The 18,457-nt window shown below is 51.3% G+C and overlaps 1 protein-coding gene across 1 annotated transcript in view; it reads right to left on the bottom strand.

Moving 5' to 3' along the window:
* The window catches only part of Syt2 (synaptotagmin 2), a 110,181-nt gene extending 92,304 nt beyond the window's left edge, over nt 1–17,877 (bottom strand). Inside the window, exon 1 of the mRNA XM_039090349.2 lies at nt 17,384–17,877. The gene's annotated coding sequence lies outside the window, so the exon portion shown is untranslated. The remainder of the gene's footprint in view (nt 1–17,383) is intronic.
* Between the last annotated feature and the right edge of the window lie 580 nt (nt 17,878–18,457).

Below are 18,457 nucleotides of genomic sequence, written 5' to 3'. Positions count from 1 at the left end.
CAGCCCCAGTCACCCCAAGAATTAGTTTGGCCTGAGGTAGGGAGTGAACTATTAGGTACTGGAAGTGTTTCCGGAAACCCTTCCGGAAGCACTTCTCTGACAGTCCTACCACACCTGGATGCCATATCCATTTATCCAGGCTCTGGAGACTGGTGCCTTCTGCTGGAAGGAGCCTTCGGGGAGCAGGGGCTATATACTGAGATAATGTCCCAGGGACCGGGGAGGAAGGTGAGCATGATGGTTTGAATATACTTGGCTCAGGGAGTGGCACTATTTGGAGATGTGGCCTTGTTAAAGTAGGTGTGCCACTATGGGTGTGGGCTTAAGACCCTCACCTTAGCTGCCCGGAAGCCAGTTAGCAGCCTTCAGATGAAGATGTAGAACTCTCAACTCTGCCCACACCATGCCTGCCTGGACACTGCCATGCTCCCACTCTGATAATACTAGACTTCTGACCCTGTAAGCCAGCCCCAATTAAATGTTGTCCTTTATAAGACTTGCCTTGGTCATGGTGTCTGTTCACAGCAGTAAAACCCTACCTAAGACAATGAGGTAAGCATCCAAGTGGGAGCGGGCACACTTGGCATCTCTGAGGAGAACTTAAGGGCAGAAATACTAGCTCAAGATAGGAGGTGCCTCAGTACTGCCTAGAATTTCCCTGGTGGTCCATGGTGTCAAGATGTTAGAAATACAGCACTGCCCTGCAGCAGGGACCTAAGGACACAATAGCAGCTAGCATCTGATCCTTTTCTCACTCTCACCCCGACAGCTCTGACCCTAAAGCTGCCACCATACCTCTTCTCCCAGGGAAGACTACTTCCACTGCAGCCCAAGCCTTTTGATTAAGCAAAGCCATTGTGACCAGGAGAGACCTCACTCTGTCCCACCTACCAACACTGCAAGGCCTGGAATCTCTCTTCCAATCCCAGTAGTCCCCTCTCCTCTGAAAGAACCTAGCCCCTAGCCTAGGTAATGTGTTACACCATCCGTTTTCTCTCCAGCTTCCGTCTGGCAGCGCTTAACGCTGGAGTCAGTTCAGAGGAGCACGCTGGGTGCTGTCCGTGGTGCTGAACATCCTAAGGCCTAGCCGTAGTTTGGCTTTTTAAGCCTCCTGGGGCTTCCTGCCCTGCAAGGCACTAGAGGAGATTCAGGGAAAGATGACAAGATCCAAGAGACAATTCCAGAAGGGAAGCAGAGCTGAAAGCGTCCCTTTTTGCCTGCTTGCTTTCACCTCACTAGCAAGTCCACTTCTTCTCTGAAATTAGACCCTACTTCTTCAAGATCTCACATGCACTGAAAACAAGCTGAGACATCCAGCCTCGTGGACTTAAACACTACTTCCTAGATTCTTGGACCTTCCATTTATAAGCAGCCATTGTTGGATTGGCTGGAGCACAGCCTGTAAGTTATTCTGATAAATCCCCTTTCGGAGAGGGGAGGAGAGAGAGATCCATTCTATAAGTTCTGCTATTCTAAAGAACTCTGAAAATACACTTTCCCCAAACAATTCCATCTACTAGAGACCAAGCATTCAAACATATGAGCCCATGGGGACACTGCCACTGAAACCAGCACCAATCCTTTTGTGATCCTTGGAGTCAAGTTCGGAAGATAAAGGGTCACTGGTCAATCCTACTCTGTGATGGTGAAGAAGTCATAGATGCTTTGTGCACTTTATGTGCACACACACTTCTGTGTGCACACACATGTATGCATAAGTACAAGTCATATGTCAACCTTGGGTGTGAGGCCTCAGAAGCCATCCACTTCATTGGGTTTTTAAAGACTGTTTTATGAGTGTGGATGTTTTGCCTTTATGCATGCACATCACATGTGTGCCTGGTGCCCACGGATGATGGGAAAGGACATTAGATTTCCCAAAACTAGAGTCACCAATGGCTTAGAGCCACCAGGTCGCTGCTGGGAATCGAAGCTAGGTCTTCAGCAAGAGGAACAAGTGTTCTGAACAGCTGAACCATCTCTCCAGCCTCCACTCAATTTTGAGAAGAGGGTCTCTCATTGTGAGCTACCTTGCCCTCCTTTTATCTTTAAATGTGGGTTCTAGGGACTGAAATTGGGTCCTCTGGCTTTCAGGACAAGCATTTGATGGTGGGTGCCATCTCCCCAACCTTGGTTTCCACCTTTTCTAGCATCGGTGCTGAGATTCTCCAGCAAACAGTGTGATTTGTGTACAGATTTATGTGCATCAGTGTTTCGTCTCAGTGTGTGTACACCACCTGTGTGACAGATGCCTAAAGAGGCCGGAAGAGGGTATCAGGTCCCCTGGAACAGAGCTACAGACAGATGCGAGACATCATGTGGGTTCTGGGTACCGAACTCACGTATTCTATAAAAACAAAAGGTACCCTTAGCCACTGAGCCACCTCTACCCCTGGAAACATTTCAGTGACATCAGAATTGTGTTACACAGGAATGAGCTAAGTCAGCTTCCAGACTAGAGTTCCTGTTAAATTAATCTAGAAGTCACATTCATCCAAAGTTCTGGCTCTTTTCTCTCCCTCCGGTGTTGAGGGAACAGCTCATTGGCAGGGCAAAAGTTCTGCATGTCTAAGCAGACAGAGGGACAGAGGACACGAGCGGCCCTGCCCACATGAGCAGGACAGTCTATCTGTCCTGAGGCAAGCTTTGTCTCATGAAGTCTCTAGGTGCCCAAAGCTTACCCTCAACTACACATCAGCCATCTCCAGGTAACATCATGGCAGAGATAAAGACCCCACCCTACTAAGCCGGACTATTCTCCTCATCTCCTCCTCTTTTCCCCTCTCTGACATGAAGGATATGTAAGCTAGCTGGCTGACACTTGTGCACACACTCAGCTCTCCCTAGAACGTCTACATACACACTCAAGCCATGCTATAGAAAGCCCTTATCAAGTTTTCCTTCCACGTGCCTATCCTGTGTCAGACCTTCCATGGAGTGAGATGGCCTCACCACCTGCTTGGTCTTTGGTGATTCCGTCTGTGTTTAGTGGCTGCCAATTTCTTTTTAGAAGCCTGAGGTCTTTCGTGGGATTGATTTGTCACCAACTTCCTGACGACATAAATCATGTGTACAGGGGCACAGCATGGGCTTCAACGGTGAGGCTGCTGTGTATCCTTGGTCCTTCCAGCATCTGCAGGTAGACCCATGCATACAAGAGGAGCCCAGAACTACTGGCAACAATTAAAATGAATGCAAGGACACAAAGACCCTCCCTCAGAAAGCATCTGCCGATCTATAGATGAACTCTTCAGGGTCCCCTGAGAGGAGAGCTGCAAGCCGCCCAGTCCTTCCACATCCTCAAGGAGCCTGTCTGAAACATGAATCTCTCTGTCTCCCTGCTGTCTTGAAGGCCAGCTGACCCATTCCTCCACCAGCAGCAGTTAACACACTTCTCAGACGCCATATTTATATCACAGCAGGACAAGAGAGCAAAGGTGTAATTGGGCTTGACTTGACTGATGTGACAGCTGCAGTTAGCCACATGTGTCACCAAGAGACGTGAACTGGGGATAGTTTATGCTAAAATTCTCATTGCTGAGAGAGCCCAACATCTTCCTCTCACAGACGTCCAGACAGCACTGACCTCAGCTGCAAAGCAAGAAGAGATTCATGGACGTGTCTGAGGGGAGCCTTGTGTGGCCATCACTGCCACAGTCGCCATGCAAGCATCTCCCCTAGAAATGTTCTCTCTGCTTTCCTGAAACATCTAGTCAACACTACCACGCTCTTTTAATCAGTTGCCAGATTCCTTAGTGCTATGAGTGTGAAAGTACTGCCTAATGTCTAACCTAAATCTGCCTGCTTTCCTTTGCAACCATTGATCTTATCCCATCCTAGTGCAAGGGCAGTCTAGCCTTCCTCCCTGAGCCCAGCCGCTCCGGGACTCTCCTGCCACACGCATCATCTGTGTGCTGTCGAGGGCAAGTGATTCCCTGATCTGAGCTGTTCTCCTGTTGCAGGATACTTGCTCACACTGTGAGCCCCGAGACTGTGCTATTTACTGGGGCAAGCCTGTTTTTAGCTGTGGTGTGACTCAGCCTTAGCACACAGCTTGTATCCCTCTGGCTGGAATACACAATTAGTACACAATTTAATCCCAAAGAGTAAAGGTGAAATTAATTTGTAGAAAGAAGCACCCGGGTTTGAAAGTGGTGTCTAGTTGAGTGGCAAAGCGAAGAATCAGAGAAAGATTTGACAGAATGGGATATGTCCGACTCTCACGAGGAGAGAGAGAAAGGGGAGGTCAACAAGAGGGACCACTGCAGAGGGAGGGAGGGAAGAGCCAGTTTTCCCAGACAATTATAGAGAGACATTGCAGAGAGAGAACAGGGCAGACACAGGTGAAGACAGAACGAGCCAGAGAGTGAGAAGGAGCCAGAAGATTAGAACAATTCACTAGAGTTAATTTGAGGTCAAGCAGAGCAATTCAGGAAAGGCCAAGCGAGAAGCCAGATTGAGTCAGTCAGCTTGGAGAGGCCTTTTGAGCCAGAAGAGCTGAGTTAAACCAGCCAGCCAGAGATCAGAGAGAACAAAGGGTGAGCTTACTCACAGCAAGTCTCAGAAGCTCACAGCAGTCTAGGCCTACATAAGCTTGTGCAGAGGCTGGAAGCTTCCAGGACTGGGCCTAGGTTAGCAGACAGAGGTGATTAAGCTTCAGAGATGACAATTAGAGCAGAGAGTCAAGGTTTACTTGAACATCCTACCCCAACTCATTAGTGCTCTGGGGTGAGAGGCCAATTCTAGAACTCCTCTCTCAGCATCCTGGATAAAAACTACAGCTGGCCCTTAGAAGCCTGGGACATTTTCTAGTTGGATTTTCTTACAGTGGTGACACCTAGGGAGCTCGAGGCAGAGTCAGAAACTCTAGATTCTGGGATTCTACAGCCAGATTGTGCCTCTGAGCTCAGCACTTCCTGGAATCCCACACAGCATGCTGACATGCTGGGATAAGGCTGGGGATGTCAGAGTCCCCTCTGTGCCTCCACTGTAAACCCTGGAGTTAAACAGTTGTGGTATGATTTTTGCTTAACACATTGTGTTCCTTGAGCTGCAAGGGTCACCAGCAAGGCCTCTCTGCTGTCTTCCCATGTGCATGGGCATGCACACACACACACTCCATTCTCTGCACAGAGGGCTGGCGTGGTGACCGTTTCCTGCTTGAGTGAGTGACAGAGACCTTTGGAAGGGAATCCCATGAGAATGGGAGAAACTACAGAATTGGGTCCTGGTCCCCAAGTTCTAGCCCCACCACCAGGACAGAGAACAAGGAACAATGCTGAACTTTGGACACAGAAAAGAATCTCCCACTGTGGGGCAAAGCAGGAAGCTCAGGTAAGCCTGTTCTGTCAGAGTAAGTTCAGGAGCCTCACATTCACCTCTCTCCCTCCAGACTCCACCACATCTGCCACCAGAACAATAAGTGAAGCCCCAGGCTTTGGTCCCCAACACCATCGCTCACCTTCCAGAGAACCACTGCTTCTGACAAGAGCGGGCCCAACCCGGTTTCAACTTTCCACACGAAGGACTACAACTGACAAAGCTCCAGCGACTGACTCCTAACAGCAGGTGGGAGCCACCACCAGGGCTGGGGAGGCAGCAATGGCCTGTGAGGAACCAGAGTTCCCAAGTCTACAAGGAGACCACACAACTGCTGAGTACCTGAACTAGACCCTGGCCTACAATCCCTGCCAGAAAGCAGCGTGTAGTCAGGGAAGGGTGTGTGGGACCAGAAAGTCTCCTTGTCACGTTCTGACAAGGATTAGAGGTGCCCGTTGGCACTCTGCCAGAAAGCTGCCTAATTGTATCTGTGTGCAGACGCACACCTGAGAAACTCTCTCCCAACCTAATGCTGCCGGGTACCATGAATCAGACAAGCATTTGCTTTCTGAGAGGCCATGGTGGAGTCACTACAAGGGGCTATTTGGGAAATACCTATGGCTCATTTGGAGAGAAGGTCAAGAGCCAGGTGCCCCAGAACTGAAAGTCTCAGGGGCGCCGTGGGCACCATCTTCTGTCCCTATAGGATCACCCTATGGCCATATGTTAGTTTATGTGATAGTGGGAAATGTCACCAAAGTACACACATACCAAGTTGTCTTAGGGTTTACCAATTGCTGTCCAAAAGGCGAGTTGGAGATAAAAGGGTTTATTGGCTACACTTCCATAATGCTGTTCATCATAGAAGGAAATCAAGACAGGAACTCAAACAGGGCAGGATCCTGGCAGAGGAGCTGATGCAGAGGCCATGGAGGGGTGCTGCTTACTGGCTTGCTCACCATGGCTTGCTCAGCCTGCTTTCTTATAATACTCAGGACCACCAGCCCAGGGATGGTACCTCCTACCATGGATTGGACTCTCTCTCATTGATCACTAATTGAGAAAATGCCTTACAGCTGGATCTTGTGGAGGTATTTCCCTCCTCTCTGATGACTCTAACTTGTGTCAAGTGGACACACAAAACTAGCCAGTACACAAGTCATCACACACCCTGAGTATCTGTAATATTTATCAATTTTGCCTCAATAAAGCCAGAAAAATAAAATTTAATTTAAAAATAATCCATCCTAGTGAGACACCTGTCTGCCTCCGAGTACTTCTGAGTTCACTACTGATGTTCACTGTGCTCAGCAGGTCAGAGCCACAAAAGCCTTCCAGGAGGGGCTGGGGATTTAGCTCAGTGGTAGAGAACTTGCCTAGCAAGCGCAAGGCCCTGGGTTCGGTCCCCAGCTCCGAAAAAAAGAAAAAAGAAAAAAAAAGGCTTCCAGGAGGAAGGAGAAGTGCATTGGGGCACTAGAAGGGAGAAGACTCAGAACCCCCAAGGGACAGTGTCCAGGGTCTCAGCACCCCTCCCACAAGGCAAGTCCAAGCCACCTAAGCCAGTGGCTCTCAACCTTCCTAATGCTGTGACCTTTGGATACAGTTCCTATGGAGTTGTACTGACCCCCAGACATGAAATCATTTCATTGCTACTTCATAACTGGATGTTTCTACTGTTATAAATGTAAATACCTGTGTTTTCCGATGGTCTTAGACGACCCCTGTGAAAAGGGTGGTTCAATCCCTCAAAAGTTCATGACCCAGCAGTTGAGAATCACTGACCTAAGTGATCTTTGTCACCCAGAAAGTACCCCTCCCCTCATCTTTTGCTCTGTCCTGATTGTTCCCCACTCCTGATTACTATTAGCACTGGAAACAGCCCCTAGAGGGGTGCACTGAGGACAGGGCAGCAACTGCAAGGCTGTGCAGGAGCCACAAGCCAAGGCAGCCAGCAGCAACGGCCACAGCCCTGTGCCAACAGAGAAAGGCACATCCCCTTTCAGCCACACCCTCACCTGGAGGTAGTTCTCTTGTCCTACACAGCCTCTCTGGCCAGCCCTGGCTTGTCCTTCCTGCACCAACTGGCCCATCTTCTCTGGGCCAGAGCCACAAATGCCATGGGAGAGACACGAAGCTTACCTGGTCTTCACACAGGAAGAACAATTCTCTTTGAGCTTCAGACATCAGGGAGCTAAGTCTTAAACTCAATGGCCACATGCCAAGTTGACAGAATTCATTGCTGAGTCTGGCTCTCAGCTTTCCCCACATACAAGGCCTTCCAGCAGGTGTGAGGGAAGGAAGGGTGTACAGGAAGAGGAAATTGGCAATCAGGACAACAGAATGTGTGGCTAGATAGAAGGAAGAACTTCCTCTGGGTAACCAGCACAACAGATAGAGCCTTACTTCCTGAAACTTTACTTCCCAAGCCATTAGAGGGTCTGCTTGAGAAGGAGCTTTGGGTCTCCTGCAAGCTAGGACAAAAAAGGCCCCATGGGCCCATTATTATCAGGAACCTTACTCCTGAGAAGGGCTGAGTTCTGGGTTCCCCTCAGCATCCCTAGACTGTGTAGACAGGACCTATTCCAGGCAAAGCCCTATGACACTAGCCTAGGGGGTCATATTTGTCCACAGTCCCCAACCAAGAGACAGCCTGACTTTCTCTAAGGTGGGCGGCTAGGAGAACAGCCCTGAGGCAGGCACACTTGACTTGATAATGCCACCTCCATGTAAGAGCTGAGGCTTCTTACAAAGACAGAGTAGAAAAGCCCGTTGACCTGGATGTGACCATTTGCTGAGTTCCCTGTGTGCCAGCACTGTTAGAGCTAAAACTCCATCCACAGCAGATGGCCTCCTGGGCCATCTTGACCTCATCATGGTCCAGTGCACTGTCTGCCCTGTGTACACACAGCCTTTCCCTTTGTTTTGTTTTGCTTCTTTGGATTCAGGGGCTGCTTACCATGTAACCCATGCTAGACTAAAATTCACACTCCTGCCTCAAGTACTGGGACTTGGGCTTTGTCTTTAGAACAAAGACTTATGCTCCAATATATAAAAATGTTTCTAATGGTTCAACTACCACTGCCCCCTTTTAGATAGCTTAAAAGAACCCCAACATTTAGAATCCCAATATGCAAGGCAGATCAGGGCAGAAGTTAAGGGAAGTCAACATGGGATGAAACTTGGACCCCAGAGGCCAGCTGAGGCCAGAAGATTGACTGTTCTAAGGATTTCCCAACACTGGCAGTCTACGTCTCTGCCCATTCTCCCATGCAGGCTTCCCAGAGAGACTGCGAGGTCACTGGGGCATCTGAGACACAAGAGCGCCCCTGACTTCTGCTCTGAGGTACTACATCTTGGGAAGCCCTTCTGTGTGTGTCCAGTTCCCACACAGGCTACCCCAGGGCCATACAGCAGACCCACTAACAACATGTATTTGTGTGCGTCAGAGTGAGAGCTGCTGTATTAGAAATCCAGACTGAGAAACTATTCCATTATTGGCGGACGGAAACAATTCCAAACCTATTTTCTAAGAGGAGAAAGAATCTAGACGTGTTATCACATAAGAAATGTCCAGGGTTTTTAATGTCTGGCTTGGAAGGAACGGAAATCTCCCATCCCAGATTGTGTTTGATCTACCACAGGGAGGGGTGTAAGAAGAAGGGAAGGGAAGGGAAGGGAAGGGAAGGGAAGGGAAGGGAAGGGAAGGGAAGGGAAGGGAAGGGAAGGGAAGGGAACGGGAAACAGTGAAACTCTGAGTATTTTACTTGTATTGTCAGGGGGAGCTTTATGAGTGGTGCGCACGTGAAGACAAGGGAGGACTTTCAGAGGTTTGTTCTCTCCTTCCAGTGTGGGGGTCCCAGAGATTAAACTCAAGGCATCAAGTCTGGTGGCAGTACCTTTATGCACAGAGCCACTTGGCTAGTCCTATTTTATTCTCTGATAGGGTTGCACGTGGTTCAGGCTGGTTCTGAACCCCTCATCTTCCTGCCTCTGCCTCCCAAGTGCTGAGATTACCGGTATGCACCACACCTGAGGCTATCAAATCACTATGGCTAGTGATTTGATAGGACATCGAAATCTACCGCGTCGTGGTTTCTAGGGTCACTGCAACATGGACTCTGCAACCTTGTACTCGACAGATGATTAAGGACGGCTCTAGACTCTAGAGCCTAGCGCTTCCTGTGTATCACAGAAGACAGCAGCTTGGTCAGCTGGGTAGCTCTTCTAAATACCGACCAACTTCGCCAATATTAACCGGTCTTCTGTAAGATTCCCGAAGAGTCTTTTTCATGACAGCAGGTTTCCAAAATTATATATATATATATATATATATATATATATATATTTTTTTTTTTTTTTTTTTTTTTTGCTTGAAGGCTTGAATTGCACCACTGGTAACAGACATACCTGGGGATTTTAAAATTACAAACTCAATTCCACTCGGGGTTTTTTGTTGTTGCTTGTTTTGTTTTCTGTTTGTTTTTGGTTTTTTGCACAGATAGCTACTCCAAATGACTGTATTTGTCAATCATTTTCTCAAGTTGAAAACATCGGCCCATGAAGAAAGTGGCTAGTTCAGCTTGTAATACAAACAGCCCAGGCGCTGGGCTTCCGGTCTGATAGCTGTGGACAACAGAAGTGCTTTCTACTCATTTCATTTTAGAAGATAGTTTAAAAGATTCATTCATCCATCCATTCATTCATTCCAGGGTCTAGGCTCACTGGAATCAGTATTTTGACAGCTTCGCCAAAGACCTCCTTCTATGATCATTTGTTTTGCAGGCTGTGGAGAATACAATGACCTGGACAGTTTGGCACTGTGGCCTTGACTCACGTGAGGTATCAGTCGTCTCCATGCACCACTGCCTCGGTATCAAAGCTGTCTCCTGTGAACACACTGTGCACTTTGATGCTACTGCTGTAACTGCCCTGACTTAAAGGAACCCTCTGAAAACCTGTTGGGAACTCCCCCAGGGAGCATACTTTGGCAACTGGGAGCGGCAACCCGTGTGACTAACTCTGTCTTCTAAGGGGGCCTCTGAGGCTTCGGGAGTTAACTTGCTTGTGGACACACAGGCAGCACAGCACCCCCTCCTCCAACCCCAACTCCTGGCCACATGTGTCCCTTTATACAGCATCCTCAGAATGTGCAGCTGTGGGACCCGCTGGGCTGGGGGCGAGCATCCTCTCTACCTCCTTCCCATCCTCTCAGCCCCTGAGGAACTTGGGAGCTCACACCTACTCCAGGGAAATCTCCCAGCCTGGCAGTGGCTAAAGCTTTGGCTCCTCCCCCTGGACACACTGCTGCCCCTCTACCATCAGACTGGGTGGAATGGGAGCCAGGTATCCCTGACAGTTTCAGTCCTCCCTTCTCGGCCTCCCACCGAAGCCAGCATGGTTCCCGGCATCAAAGCGCTAATCCAATTTCGTGGCTGTGTTTCCCCCTTGCCTCCTGCAATGCCAGGATTGATTTGGAACCAGGGCGGCCTTATTAAAGTGATGCTTTTTCTCCTCACAGGAGACTGACACTGGGAGAGGGAGCCCTCCCCCACCAATTAACTCCACACTGCCTGCTCACACAATTCCTGCTCACACAATTCCTGCTCACACAATTCCTGCTCACACAGCTCCTGCTCACACAGCTCCTGCCCCTGAGGTTTACCTCTAACTTCTCTGGATTCTAGTGGTGAAGCTGGATTCCAGTCCTGATAGGTTTTCGTGCAGCTTCCTCCCCCATGCCTGCGCTGTGACTGGATGACAGCTCTCTCCTCCAAGTCTCCACCCCTCCCACCATCTGATCTTAGGTCCCTCACTGGTGCCTGTGGCTGCTCCAGCGATGAGGCACAAAAGGACCCATGGTTGGTTGTGAACATGGCAAGAGAAGACTGAAGAAGAAGATGATGATGAAGGACTATGTGTCTTTAAAATGAGTTCTCCTGCAAATGACACATAGGAGAAGTGAGTGCAGACTTCTAAGACATAGAGGACCCTCATATCACTGGGCCCCCTCCTCAGGCGCCTCAAAGCTGCCTCCAAAGCTCTTCTCTGCTCCAGCAAGCTGTGGTGGAGCAGGAAAAGGTAAGGGCTGCATAGCACAAAGAATTTCTTTTCCAATAAATTCATTAAAACTTCCCCAGTTATTTTTCAAAGCAGAAAGCAGAGGTCCAATACATCTGAGCCATTAGCTCAGACCAGAGTCAATGATAATGGAAAAAGCTATTTTCCTTAAAATTTCCGGCTGTCTGGGCGAACCCAGGTAACATAAAAAATAGTACTAAATAAATAATAAAGTCTGAGGCAAGTCATGTGCTAAGTGTCTTTATCCGAGCATTACACATTGTAGGATATATATATTAAGATACCACACTCTAGCCAGTAAATATACACTATTATTCTGTGTCAGTTAAAATACTCTTTTTTTTTAAAGATAGGGCCTCACTGTGTAGCCCTGGCTCGCCTGGAACTCATTCTGTAGACCTGGCTGGCTTCAAACTCACAGGGATCTACATGCCTTTGCCCCCTAAGTACTGAGATTAAAGGGGCACCCAGCAAAAATAATATTTTTTAAAAAGCTGGGTAATGGCTCACACCTGCTATCCTAATACTAATGAGGCTGAGGTAAGAGGAATGCCCAGTTTAAGATCATCCCGGGATATTCTGTAATCAGAGTATTCAGACCAGCCTGGGCTATACGGTAATAACCCTATCTGGAACAACACACACCCATGCACATGCACACATGCAGACGTGTGCACACACACACACCTAAGCTGAGCCTGAGTGGCTCTGCCTCTGTTGATTACACTGTAACACACCAAAGACCCCTTGCCCCAACTTTGCCTCACCACCAGCTCACCCGCTGGCTAGCCCAAGTGTGAGAGTATAGAGAGGGTTAAGCTCCTCCCGCCCAAGCCTGCCAGCCTCAGAGTAAAGCCCGTCCCACCCTCTCCCGCATTTCTACTCCCATCTCCCCGGTGCCTTCCTCACCCGTCACAACCACCTGCACTCACTATTAAGAGGCAGGGAGTGGTAATGGGAAAATTCCACCTCTAATTGCAGTATTCCCTAATTGCCGCTCCGGAGCCACCACATCAGCCCAATTATAGGCCGCCCAGACAGGGTTCTCCATGGCTGAGGACTCCCTGCCCCGCTCAGAAGTACCTGCCCTTGCAAATGCCCAGGCTGCCCAGTGCTGAGTGCTTGGGCCCTGCAGAGAGGACGGAGGCTCCAGTGACTGAGGAAGCTGGTGTTGGCAGGCAGCCAACCCAGGCTCTGGCGGCATCACCGCCCTACACTGGCTATCATGAATGTTCCTCTTGTGCGCTATGGGTCCCTGGTGTTCTGGGATCATTCCTGCCTTGTGTCTTTCAGAGTGTTGCTTAGTCCCTCCAAGTAGAAAGTAGAGAGAGCCCTGTTCCTTTATTGCAAGACTGGCCCAGTGGCAGCTGCGCCAAAACGGAGGGCAGGAGGTATGCAAGGAAATGGGTGGGGCTGAGTTCTGCCGCCGCCACCCACGCATGACCCACCCACGCATGACCCACCCAGGCTCCACCTTCTCTTATAACTATTTCTACAACTGCAATCTTGAGGCCCCAGATAAACTAGCCGATAAATATCTGGGGGCTACTTGGAAAATGCATGCTGGGTGCAACTCACACCCTGCTTTCCTATGTGGCCAGGGCTGGAAGGGCATCCAGAATCCCAGGATTCAGCAGCAGGGTACGGTGCCCCAGCCTGGAGACCACCCAAGAAGCAAGCTTCCACAGCAGCTCTTGCTTGACCTGCATCTGGGAGCCTGACCTGGAATTTACTTTTGGGGATAGCAGCTGAATGCCCCCCACAGTCCAGAACCAGACCCCAGTCCCCCAGGACTGTGATCTAGCCACCTGTCACCCCAGTGACCTCTTCGAACTGCCTGTTCCAGACGTGGAATGAAGGGTGGCTGGGACAGGTCCTTCCCGGAAATTAAGCTCTGGCAAGAAACGGCTCATTGGGCATCAGACACAACTGGCTGGAAGTTGGAGGTTCTGGAATGAGCGTCTACTCTGTTGTGGACAAGGACAGACAAACGTGGCTAAAAATTACGCACACAGCTCTCGCCCTGGACTGTTCCAGAACATACAGGCACTCATTCCCTTTATGGTCCCCCATTACCCTACGCTGGGGACAGACAGTTAAGCTCCATTCCACACATGAGACGACAGAGAATAAGATTTGATTAACAGTTTGCTTGAAGTCAGAGCGTGCGCAGAAGCAGGTGATGTCTGTAGTCACTACACTGCCTCTTGGGGGTGGGGGTGGGGGCGTTATGTGGCATTTCTCCACTTAAACTATGTCATTTACCACAGGCCTCCTGGATGCCAAGGGCGTCCAGGCTAAATCTCTGCTTGCTGGCCTGGCTTTCCGGCGGAGCAGATGGTGAGGAACCGACCGGTTGTAAGTGAGGATGCTCGAGTGGAGCATGTCAGACTGCATCAGTCCAGGAAGCCATGGACTACCGTGACGATGGTATTAACGGTATTTACACATACACCCTGCAAGTATTAAAACATGAGACCTGTTTAAGGCATTGTTCTCCCGCCAGCTCTCACTAATGGCTTTTGTCACAGTTGCCATGAGTTCTCTGTGATGACATCTTCACCCGTGTGGCAGTGAGTGAGTGCAGGTGTGGGAGCCAGGCACAGCTCACTCCCCTCTGAATGCTAGCCACCTAGCATGACCCAGACAGGCTGTCAATGAGTAATAGCCATCTAGGCAGTGGGGTGCACACCTTTAATGCCAGCAGTGCGGAAGCAGAAGCAGGCAGATCTCTGAGTTAAGGGCCAGCCTGAACCACAGAGCAAGTTTCAGGGCAGCAAGAGCTACATGGAGAAACCTTGTAAAATCAAACAAACAAAAGCCGGGTAATAGTCAAGTGGTGGTATACACCTGTAATTCCAACACTGAAGAGGCTGAGGCAGGAGGATAATGAGTTGGAGACCAGCCTGAGCTGGTTCAAGGCCAGCCTGGGCTATATAACAAGATCCTGTCTCAAAACAATAACCAAGTCGTAGGTAGATACTGAAAAACCGTGAGAACGGATAAGGCAGCCAAACGACTCAGTAAGGTCCGCTGGGATGCAGAATCTGGAGCGGCAGGGATTGGGGGTGGAGAACGTAACTCAGTCGGCAGAAGGTTTGCCTAGTGTGTACAAAACAACCCCAGCACTGTACAAACCAGGTTTATGTTTTCTGGTTGGCCGGCTGGCTTTTAGCTCTGAGGTCAGGGGCTAGGGTCCACCACAGTGAGGAAGCCGTGGGCACAGGAGTACCAGGGAGCTGTAGCTAGGAGAACATACACGTGGACAGATCCGGAAGCGGAGAGCAGGGGGACGCTGCTGCTGTATTGGCTTCTCCTTTTTTCTTTTAATTCAGCCCCGGACCCCAGCCCAGAGGATGGTGCCCCTCATATAGAAGGCCGGTTTGTCCCTTCAAGGTAATCTGTGTAAAAGTCCTCATAGAGAACACTCCGAGGTACACCCCATTGATGTCCTAGGAGTTTCTTAATGCGACCCAGCTGACCCTCGAAACCGACCATTACACTGGCCCTGAGATTAGAGCCCAGGTCCACCTGGCTTTCTGTGGCCCTGCGTTGTACTTCCTGTTCTAACCATCGGCTGTATTAAGTCCTCTGTTGCTTCCTCTGGCTGGTCACTCCAGTGCCCAGGCAATATCCTTCTAACCTAGACATACATCTATGATATCTAGTCAAGACAAGCAAATTTAACTAATACTAGAGACTGTCTAGACCAAGAAAAGTCTACCTAACAAATCCAAGAGCTAAAGGAAGCAGTCAGTATTGTACCTAGCTCAGCCTTCTGTCCTCCAGGAGTGTGCCTCAGCCCCAGGTCTCCCCTTGCTGTCCTCCTGTGTGCCTGTATGCCTACTTCACTGTCTCTCTAGCCACCCTCCCCTGAGAGGGCAGCCCAGGCTCAGTGGAGAGGAAAGAGAGGGCTCAGACAGGGGAGCACAAGGATAGAACAGAAGCCACTCAAGGTCAGATGCCCAGATCCAGGACAATCGGGTAGCCCAGCAGGGAAGAGACACCTCCAGCCCTCCTGCCCCTGCCTGGATCTCTGAGGTATTAGGGGCAGCCTTGTAGCATTACCTGGAAACAGCCTGAAGGTGAACGGCTAAAATGAGCTGCAGCTGCAGTGTGGTCAGGAGATCCTGCCCTGCTCTGGAAAGGTGCTCCGTGATCAAGGGGTAAAACCAATGCTACTCAGGTGAGGCCAGGCAGCCTGCAGATACCAGTGCCTTCCCTTCCCCTGGTTTTGTGTTGATGCAGGGGCTGGAGGCACAAAGTGGAAAGAAATGTGTTCGTACAGCCCCTCCCCAGGAAGGACCCCAAGCTGTTTGGGGAAAGCTTGTGCAGTGCTGAACAAAACTGACTCACACAAAGGGTCTGGCCCTACACCTCCACCTGTGTGTCCTCTCCCTCCACAGTCCCTAGGCTCCCGTTGCCACCATAGGCCAGGTATAGAGGGTAAAGAGTGAGATTTAAGCCGGTGTGGTGCTAAGGAAAAGCCCTAATCCAAAGGGAGTCCAAGAGGATGTGGCAACGATGTATCAAGGAGCAGGGCAGAGGCAGCTGAGGCCAGAGCCCAGTTCTGAAGGCTGCAGTGTGCCTGGTGTGGACCTCTGAAACTGACTCACTCCTGAGCCCTGACACAAGCTGAAGCTTGCAGTGTCAGCCAGGCATGGTTCATTACATCGGAGCTGCCCTGCCCCTGCCCCTGCCCCTGCCCCTCTGGCCCAGCCTGAGGGGCACATTTCATGCCCATTTCTTCATTTTTAAAGCAGCCCAAAGGCTTGGTGTAAACTGGGGTTGGAGCTGGGGCTGGGGCTGGGGCCCGGGGCCGGGGAGGAAGCTAGAAGGATTAAGGGCCTCTGGTCCTGCTCCTCTTCAGCACCCGAGTGATGAAATGTCCAGCTTTCTTGAGCTAGGGATTGGACTGAGGACAACCTATTATGTTGGAGACGCCACCTCACACCCACAGCAGAAGAGGAAAAAGAGGGCCTACCCCATGCTCCCCAGGCTGACCCCAGTCTTTATTCAAGTGCCCCCTGAAAACCTGAGGGTTTTCTCCTCTGCTCACCCCCTTCCAACCGTCTCCTTCCCCCTGCCCTTTCCACACTGCAGTGGTCCTGCTGGGCCAGCGCCTCCTCTGTCCTTGCGCTGGCTTCTTCCGCTGCCTGCCAAGGAAAGAGACCTCCACCAGCACCCCAGGACTGAAAAAGGGAGACCCCATGCCGCTCGAGGCACCTGTGGAATGTGGGAAGGCAGGAAAAAAAAAAACAGGGCACGAGGATTCATGGGATGAGAGAGGGGAAAGATGCGGCCTCTCTCTAAGTTAAAATAGAAAATTCGTGGTAGTGGAAAGAACGAGTGGCAAAAAAAAAAAAAAAAAGGAAGAGTCCAGAAAGAAGAATGGGTTTGTTGGGCCTTGACGACCAGGGCTGAGCAGCGACAAGCCGTCCTAGGTGGTGCTGAGTCATGAGATTTGAAGGGACATCTCCATCTACCACCCCACCCCCACCCTCCGTCGCGTCCAAGACTGCTTCCCTGGACCCCTCACTTTCAGAGTTCTTCTCTGGCCCCCTAGCCTCGCACGGGCGACCTTCCCCTCTCCTCCCACGACGACGGTGCCGCAGATCCCTGAAGCTTGACCCGGGGCAAAAGAGGCAGGCTGGAGACGGCGCAAACAGGCGGGGGATGGGCGAGGCGCAAGTGGGGGCGTCCAGGGACGGAAATGCCAGGAACAGAGCGGGAGGGCGCAAGGGACCCCCGTCTCCTCCACCCTACAGCTCGCCGCGCAAACCTGCAGAGGAGCCTGCTTCTCGCTCCACGGCTCCGGCTCTCCCAAGCCAGAGGCTAGGAAAACTCTCCGCAAAGGACGGTGCGGGCGTCCGGTTCCCTTGGCCCCAAACTCCCGCGACCCCACCCACCCTCAGGGGCCGGAACCCTTCTGCACCTGGACTCAGAAGCCAGGATAGAGAAACTTTGGAGGGGCATCGGGACTCACCCGAAGGCGACCCCGGCGCGGCAGCAGAGATCCGCGGTCCCCGACGGAAAGCAGCGACGGGCTGCAGGGATGCGGCGCTGGCTACGGTCCAGCGGCGGTGGCCGTTCCCTGGGGGCGCGGAGTCCCCGCTCCGCCCCGGGTCCAACTCCGCTCCGAAGTGCCTTTGCCGCAAGACTTGCTGAGCTTAGCAGTCTGCGACCGGGCGGAGGGAGGGGCTGATCGATGGGCGAGCGCGAGCGCGGCGAGCGCTGCAGTGAGGGGAGGAGACCCGGCGGGCGGTGCGGGAGAGCGGGCACGCGCCAGGAGGTGCGGGGCGGGCGTGCCTGCGGGACTGTCCTCGGTGTGCAGCACGCTGGGCGCCGCACCCCCGCCTCGCCTCCCGTCAAGGTCAGGGAGGCCGCTCCCGGGACAGGAAGAGCAGGCAGGGGAAGGGTCCTGTCCCCTCCACCCCAGGTGGCTTGGCTCCCAAGAGCCGGCTTCCACCTGACCTCCGCAACCGCTCACTGCAGCCCGGGGCTAGGAGTTGGGCACAAGAGCGCCCATAACCATTTTGGGATCCCTGGACCTCTTTCCTCTTCCTCCCCCTCGCAGGAAGGCCATCTCCACCTATAGCGGTCTGCGGGAACAGTGGGGCTTCCGAGAGGATAAGAATAATGAGGAAGAGAATCCCTGCAAGAGGGAGGCGGGATGGGGGCTGTGAAAATAGAGTATTGGGGATGAAATGTACCTTAGTAAGGGAGAGAGAAATACAACTAAATGAGGGCTTTTTCACACATTTGTTTTCTAAAAGTGTAAGATGTTGCTGTGAAGAGATTACCGGATGGTTGCTGATGGACAAACAGCTTCGAGGCCCTGAGCCAAAAGCAGCTCCCTGCGCTGTAGAGCCAGGGCAGAAAGAACCGCAGCACCGCTAGCCTGCCCAGATGCTGGGCACCGGGAGACTGCTCCCGGTGCACAATCTTCTTAAAATATTTTTAAATTTTTAAAATTACATTTGCTGTTTGTTCATTCTCTCTCCCCCCCCCCCCTCTCTCTCTCCAATTTACAGTAGTTACTGCTCCTGCCTTCCATGTG

The sequence above is a fragment of the Rattus norvegicus genome, chromosome 13 (genome assembly GCF_036323735.1).
Source record: "Rattus norvegicus strain BN/NHsdMcwi chromosome 13, GRCr8, whole genome shotgun sequence".
NCBI classification, from domain to species: domain Eukaryota; kingdom Metazoa; phylum Chordata; class Mammalia; order Rodentia; family Muridae; genus Rattus; species Rattus norvegicus.
This window is presented reverse-complemented; position numbering and strand designations above follow the sequence as displayed.